This window comes from Dasypus novemcinctus, chromosome 13, assembly GCF_030445035.2.
Source record: "Dasypus novemcinctus isolate mDasNov1 chromosome 13, mDasNov1.1.hap2, whole genome shotgun sequence".
NCBI classification, from domain to species: Eukaryota; Metazoa; Chordata; class Mammalia; order Cingulata; family Dasypodidae; genus Dasypus; species Dasypus novemcinctus.
In genome coordinates, this window is record NC_080685.1 from 64,343,459 (window position 1) to 64,351,678 (window position 8,220).

Genomic DNA, 8,220 nt, shown 5'->3' on the forward strand with positions numbered 1-8,220 from the left:
CTATGGTTTTTTAATTTAAAAGTCAAGCACTTGCTACCTTTTTCTCGACTCCAAATCTTTTCTGGAGCAAATGGAGGCCTCTTCATTCTCCACTGGAATGGAGAATGGGTGGAATGGGGGGTGCATCCATGAACACTTTACAATACTACATCACCACCTTCTGTTCTTGTCGAGATGCTCTGCTGTCTTCTATTACTCCATCCCTTGCAGTATTGACTGTATTGACAGTATTGAATGGTACAAAAATGCACCATTGTTGAGCAAAGTACTCAGGACTAACGCTGGTGGCTCACTTGGTACAGGGCACTCAGGCAGAAGGTGCACAGGTCCTCTGTCCTCTCAGTATCCTGAGGAGACCTGTGTTTGCACCTGTACAGTCTGGATGCACTCTGGGAACTGCTCTTTCCTTTCCCTTTCCCCTGCCTTTCTTCTCCTCCTCCCCTGTCCTTTCCCTTTCCTTTCCTTTTCTCTTACCCCTTCCCACTCATTCCCTTTTCTCCTTCCCTCTTTCCTTCTTTTTTTTACACACACTAAAATGTACACATACTAAGTGCACAGCTCAGTGAATTGTTAGCTGCACATACACCATGTGATCACCACCAGCCCCACTTTTTATGGGAGATCATGAGTGTCACCTTGTAAGCACCACAAATATAGCCTGAATTTGAGCAATTCCTGGTCACATGCCAGTACAGAGACACAAAGCAGATGGGAATCAGTGGAGAAGTGATCTGAGGATTTTCTATTGTTACCTCAGCCTTTGAGAGAGGATTCCCCACCCCTCCACTGCTTTTAGATGTTCCCACAATTGATGGGGTCTTGAGTCCCCCCAAAAAGCAGCAGGAATTATGGGTAGAGCATATCTGAGTAGGCAGGGAAGGCTCAGCTCTTTCACAAAAACAATGGAGAAGGGCCGAAAGCTGTCCAAGAGAACTGCTTTATGGTCAGCAGACCAGGACAGTGCCGTTCAACACCCAGGAGAGGGAGGGACAGAGAGACGAAGAACCTAAAACAACAAACGTGAGTTACTAAAATCCCATGGAGGTTGGGAAGGGCATCCATCCCCCACCCTCAAGGTGAACAGCCCGGATAAAACCCATGGCTCACTGTAGCCAACTGAATGGGGACAGACATCTTCCTCCCTGGGAGGAGAGAGCATGCCTAGGAGGGCAGAGAGTGGTTTTTCTACAGTGAATCCAGCCAGCAGAACCTGCTTTGATTCTTGGTGCTGGCCAGCCCAAAAACACAGAGAAGTGGAGGTTGAAGAAAACACCTCCTTGGAAAGGTTTGCCATCAGCATCATCTGGCCAGCCAGAAAATTGCAAGGAGGAAATCTGCTTTCAGGTCTCTTTTTAGTGCCAACTCCTGGGAGAAAATCTGCACCCCATTCGTGAGTCCCTGGTCTGCTTTTGATAACTTAAGCTGGGAAATTTTAAAGACTCAGAATAAGTTGAATAAAAAATCAAAGAAGAGCAGTAAAAAAACAAACAAACAAACAAACAAACAAACCAACCACTAGACAAGAGAGAGAAATTGAACGTCAGAGTAAATTCACCAACATATTCAGATACCTAGACATCAGCAAAAATTTTCAAACCATACTAGAAGACAGGAAGAAATGGCCCAGCCAAAGGAACAAACCAAATACCCTGATAAGATAAGACACAGGATTTAAGACCATTGATCAAGGATAATCACACAAAGCTCCTAAATCAATTCAAAGAATTGAAGGAAAATATAATTAAATAAGGGATAGTGGCTATTAAGAAGACACTGGTGGGAAACAGATGTGGCTCAACTGATAGAGCATTTACCTACCATATAGGAGGTCCAGGGTTCGAACCCAGGGCCTCCTGGCCTGTGTGGTGAGCTGATCCATGTGCAGTGCTGTTGCGCGTAAGGAGTGCCATACCACATAGGGGTGTCCCCTATTTAGGGGAGCCCCACACACAAGGAGTGCACCCTGCAAGGAGAGCCACCCTGTGTGAAAAAGCGCAGCCTGCCCAGGAGTGGTGCCACATACATGGAGAGCTGATGCAGCAAGATGATGCAACCAAAAGAGACACAGATTCCCAGTGCTGCGAGAATGCAAGCGGACACAGAAGAACATACAGCAAATGGATACAGAGAGCAGATGGGGTGGGAGGGAAATAAATAAAATAAATCTTAAAAAAAAAACAAAAAAAACTGAAGACACTGGGGGAGCATAAAGAACAATATGAAAGCCTGAAAAGAAAAGTAATAGAACTTATGGGTATAGAAGACACAACAGATGAGATTAAAAAATGCATTAGAGGTACATAACAACAGATTTGAATTCTACAAAGGCAGAATTAGTGATATTGAGGACAGAACATCTGAATTGGAAAATATAGGAGAACAGAAAGAGAAAAGAATGGAAAAAATGGAACAGAGTCTTAGGGAATTGAATGACAAGAGAAAATACACAAATATATGCATTATTAGTCCCAGAAGGAGAAGAGACTGGAAAGGGGATAGAAAGAATATTTGAGTAAAAATGACCAAAAACTTACCCACCCTTATGAAAGACATAAATATCAATGTCCAAGAATGACAAAGCAAATCCAAATAGACCTACTCCGAGACACCTACTATTCAGAAATAAAGAGAGAACTCTGAAAGCAGGAAAAGAAAAGAAAAGCATCACATAAAAGGGAACCTTAATAAGATTAAATGCCAACTTCTCATCAGAAACCATGGAGGCAAGAAGAAACTGGTATGATGTATTTAAGGTACTGAAAGAGAAAAACTGCCTGTTAAGGATTCCATATCCAGCAAAACTGTTCTCCAAAAATGAGGGTGAGTTTAAAGTCTTCACAGACAAACAAAAACTGAGAGAACATTTTACCAAAAAAGCAGAATTACAAGAGATACTAAAGGGAGTGCTACAGCTTTCAAGGAAAAAAACAAGGTGAGAACTTGGAGAACACTGTAGAAAGGAAGGATAAATTAAAAGGTGAAAAGATTAACAATAGTAAGGTATGACAACAGAATGCCAAAGGATAAAATGGATGAAGTAAGTAATGTCTTTACAGTAATAACATGGAATTTTTTAGGAGGCAGCTGTGGAACTGATTGATAGGCTATTTTTTATTTTTATTTATTTATTTTTAAAATTTATTTCTCTCCCCTACCTCTTCCCCCCACCCACCACAGTTGTCTGTTCCCTGTGTCCATTCACTATGTGTTCTTCTGTGTCCACTTGTATCCTTGTCAGTGGCTCTGGGAATCTGTGTCTCTTTTTTGTTGTTGTTGTGTCATCTTGTTGTGTCAGCTCTCCATGTGTGCAGCAGCACTCCTGAGCAGGCTGGACTTTCTTTCGTGCTGGGTGGCTCTCCTTACAGGGTGCACTCCTTGCGTGTGGGGCTCCCCTACATGAGGGACACCCCTGCATAGCACGGCACTCCTTGTGCATATCAGCACTGCACATGGACCAGCTCCACACAGGTCAGGAGGCCCTGGGTTTGAACTCAGGACCTCCCATGTGCTAGGCAGACACTCTATCCATTGAGCCAAGTCCGCTTCCCACACTGAATGTTAATGGCTTGAATTCCCCGATCAAAAGGCACAGGCTGATAGAATGGATTAAAAAATATGAGTCATCTATATGCTGTCTACAAGAGATTCACCTCAGATGTAAAGACACAATCAGGTTGAAAGGAAAGTTTGGAAAAAGATATTCCACACAAGTTATAACCAAAGAGATCTGGAATAGTGATACTAATATCAGATAAAGCAGATTTTAAATGCAAAATGGTTATAAGGGATGAAGAAGGCCATTATAAATTAATAAAAGGGTCAATTCACCAAAAAGAAATAACTAGAATAAATATTTATGTACCTAACCTGGGTGCCCCAAGATACATGAGGCACATACTGGCAAAACCAAATGGAGAAATAGATGTCTCTACAATAATAATTGGAGACTTCAATATACCACTCTCAGTATTGGATAGAACATCTGGACAGAGGATAAATAAAGAAACAGAGAGCTTGAATATTATGATAAATGAACTAGACCTAATAGATATTTATGGAGGAATACACCCCAAAACAGCAGGATATATATATTTTTCAAGTGCTTATGATCCTTCTCCAGGATAGACCATATATTGGATCACAACATAGGTCTCAATAGACTTACAAATATTGAAATTATATAAAACACTTTCTCTGATCATAATGGAATGAAGATGGAGATCAATAATAGGCAGAAAAAGGGAAAATTCATAAATATATGGAGATTAAATAACACACCCTTAAATATTCAGTGGGTCAAAGAAGAAGTTGCAAGAGAACTCAGTAAATATCTTGAGATGAATTAAAATAAGAACATAACATATCAAAACCTATGGGAAACTAAAGGCAGTGATAAGAAGGAAATTTTTAGCTCTTGATGCTTACATTAAGAGCTAAAATAGAAGATTTAACTGCATACCTGGAGAAACTAGGAAAAGTACAACAAGCTAATCCCAAACCAAGTTGAAAGTAAGAGAAAAGATCAGAGCAGAAATAAATGAAATCAAGAACACAACAACAACAAAAAAAAAATCAGAGAGAATCAGCAAAACCAAATTTGGTTCTTTGAGAAGATCAACAAAATTGACAAACTCAGCTAGACTGACAAATTAAAAAAGAGAGAATATAAAAATAAATAAAATCAGAAATAAGAGGAGAGGAGTTACGACTGACCTGGCAAAATAAGCGACATTGATTATCATTTCACACCTATTAGAATGGGCACTATTAAAAAGATGGAAAACTGCAACTGTTGGAAAAGATATGGAGAGATAAGAATGCTTATTCACTGTTAGTGGGAATGTAGAATGGATTAGCAAATTGCGGTGTATTCAGATGATGGAATATTATGCAGCTGTAAGAAGAAATGAAATCTTGGAAGCATATGACAACATGCTATTCTGAACTAAATATATTGTATAATCTATGGAGTTAATAACTTGAATATGAGCCACCAGAAAATGGAATGAGGTCAGAGAATGGAAAGCTGAGGGTTAATCTGTGCAGAACTGGTGAAAGTGTTGTTTGTAAATCTTTGTAAATGAATAGGAATGGTGAAAGCACATCTTAGTGTCTGTAACTAGCAGTGCTGTTATGTGGGTATAACAGTCATTGTAAAGGAAAGTATGACATGTATATTACTAAAAGGAAAGCTGAAAAATGTAACATAAGGCTGTATAACAGTGAAACCTCATGTATAATATGAATATGTATAATATTGCATATATGACTGTTTTTACAAAATGTAAGTACAAATAAACTACAGAGACAGAAACAGAATAGCAGCTTTGTTTGGCAGGGGAAGTACAGTGAGTTTGAGAGGTGATGAGTTTTTTTGTTTATCTGTTTTGTTGTTTATTCTTATTATTGGAATAATGAAAATTCTCTAATAATGATTGAAGTGATGAATGCACAACTATGTGATTATACCAAATACCATTGATTGTACACTTTGGATGGATTATATACTCTATTAATATGTATCAATAAAATTGATTTGTTTAAAAAAAAGCAGCAGCCCAATTCAGTATGAAAGATGTTCACTGTCAACTTTGGAAGAGTGGAAATTGGAACAAACTTTCTGGAGGGCAAGTTGTAATAACTAACAAAATATAAAATGTGCAGATCCTGTGACTCAGCATTCCAGTTCTAGAAGTCTGTTCCACTGAAATACACAAATATACAAATACACACTCATATGCATATATGTCTATGCGCAATGCTGTTCCTTGCAGCAATGTTTTTAATAAGCAGGAAGTGAAAAAAATCCACTTGACCATCAATAGAGGAATGAGTAAACAAATTATGATATATGCATACAGGTAGGAGAATGAGGTAGATCTGTATGTGTTCATATGAAAAGATGACCAAGATATCTTGTTAAATAAAAAACAAATAAATAAACCAAAATCCCCCCAAAACTAAGAAAGATACTTTTTTGGTAAAATAATAATAATATGATATTAACATATGCATTGAAAAATTCACCATACTGTTAATATTGGTTATTCTGGGATATGGGGGAAATGTTAGTGGTCTCTTATTTATAGCTTTTATCATGTTAGTATTGTTTGAATCTAATGATGAACTTGTATCAGTTTTAAAATCAGGAAAACTATACCATTTTTTGTTTGTCCATTTAAAAGGAGAGAAGTCTTGAAACTGCTGAGCACACAATTTTTCCCGTGATGACCTCCAGAAACTCCCAGGTTAGGCTAGCAATGGGGTCAGTCCCAAAGGGGTGGGAAATAGTAAAATTGGAGAAGAATGCGAAATGGCTGTCTCTGCTAAGCAAGAGACACTTCTGACCTCAGTGAGTTTAGTGGGTGTGGTGGGCAGCTGGTGGTCTGCAGGGATCCCCACCTCCTGGAGTGTATGTCCTTGTGTAATCCTCTCCTCTTGAATATGGGCTGGACCTGGTGCCTTGCTTCTAATGAAGAGAATACAGTGCAAGTGATGGGATGGTATTTCCAAGATTGGGTTAGGAAATGCTGATTTCCAACGTCCTAGAACCTTCTCACTCTCTCCCACTTGCTCACCCCATGAAAGCCCAAGTAGCAAGGAACTGAGGACACCGTCACATCAACAGCCAGCAAGATACTGGGGTCCTCAGTCCAATAACCCACAAAGAACTGAATCCTGCCAACAATCACCAAGTGAAACAAATCCCATCCTGGTTGAACCTTGTGGTTCCCCACTCACATCTTTTTTATTTCACCTTGAGACCCTACGCCAGAGGACCCACCTAAGCTGTACCCAAATTCCTGACTCACCACAACCATAATATAATAAATGTGTGTTGTTTTAAACCTCTTCGTTTTATGGTAATTTGTTATGTAGCAATAGATAACTGATTTAATGGGAAAACTAGTGTGGCCTCCTAGTCATTTGGATGGGGCACAAAGTAACTGTAGCTGTATGAGAGGGTCACCTTTTAAGACTTTTACTGCCCAGTGTGTCTGAAATTAGAAGCTAAGACTGGTTCTGTGCTCGCGTCGGCAGCACATATACCAAAATTGGAATGATAAACAGAGAAGGTTAGTATGGCCCCTGCACAAGGATGACACGCAAATTCGTGAAGTCATCCATATTTTGGGGCATATGGGATTCCCCTATATTTTTTAAATGTAACATTTATGTAACCTGAATATGTTTTATAAATAAATAAATAAAAATAACACACATACACACAAAGACTGGTTCTGGAGCAGGTGGGGGAGCTCCAGGCAGTGAAGCCCTGCCTCCTTTATACAGATGTTTCCTACTTCAGGGATCTTAAAATGCAAACGTTGAACGGAGGTGCTCCTGGTAGTCAGCTTCCAAGATAGCCTTCCAATGATCCCTGCCTCCTGGTGTAAAAACCCTTGTGTGGTCCCCTGTCATAATGGATCAGAGCTGATGTGTATGACCAATAGAATATTGCAAACTGTCTGTGCCTTCCGATGCTAGGTCATAAAAGGCATTGCAGCTCCTGCCTTGCAATCTTGGATAGCGTTCTATGGAGGTCAGCAGCCATGTTGTGTGCAGAGAACCCCCGAGGAGAGAGCCCCACCTGGAGGGGAACTGAGGCTGTTTGCCAATAACCAGCAAAAATTTGCCAGCTGTGTAAGTTAGCCACCTTGGGAGTGGATCTCCTGCTCCAACCACGACTTCGGATGACTGCAGCCCCTGCTGACATCTGGTTATAGGCTCATGAAAGACCCAAAGCCAGAAATACTCAGGTAAATCACACCCAAATTTCTGATGCAAAGGAACTGTGAGGTTTAATAATGATTTTTGTTGTTTTAAACCACTATGTATTCTTTTTAAACTTTTTTTCTTTATTAGAGAAATTGTGGATTTGCAGAACAATCATGCATCAAATACAGGATTCCCATATACCACCTCACCACCAAGAACTTGCTTCAGTGTGAAACATTTGTTAAGATTGATGATAGCACAATTTTATAATTGTACTATTAACTATGGTCCATGGTTTAATTTAGAGTTGACTGTGTAGTATAGTTCCATGGATTTTTAAAAAATTCTTATTCTGTTATCATATAAAATCTAACATTTCCCCTTTTAATCACATTCAGATACATATTTCAGTGCTATTAATTGTGTGTACAATGTTGTGCTGCCATCACCCCCATCCATTACTAAAACATTTCCATCATTACAAATAGGAACGCTGTATAT

The 8,220-nt window shown here is 39.4% G+C and overlaps 1 non-coding gene across 1 annotated transcript; it reads left to right on the forward strand.

Annotated features, from left to right (window-relative positions):
- Window positions 1–7,025: 7,025 nt before the first annotated feature.
- On the forward strand, window positions 7,026–7,134 carry LOC111766718 (U6 spliceosomal RNA). The gene has a single exon (XR_002798681.1). It is a non-coding gene; the product is annotated as a U6 spliceosomal RNA (small nuclear RNA).
- Window positions 7,135–8,220: the final 1,086 nt, after the last annotated feature.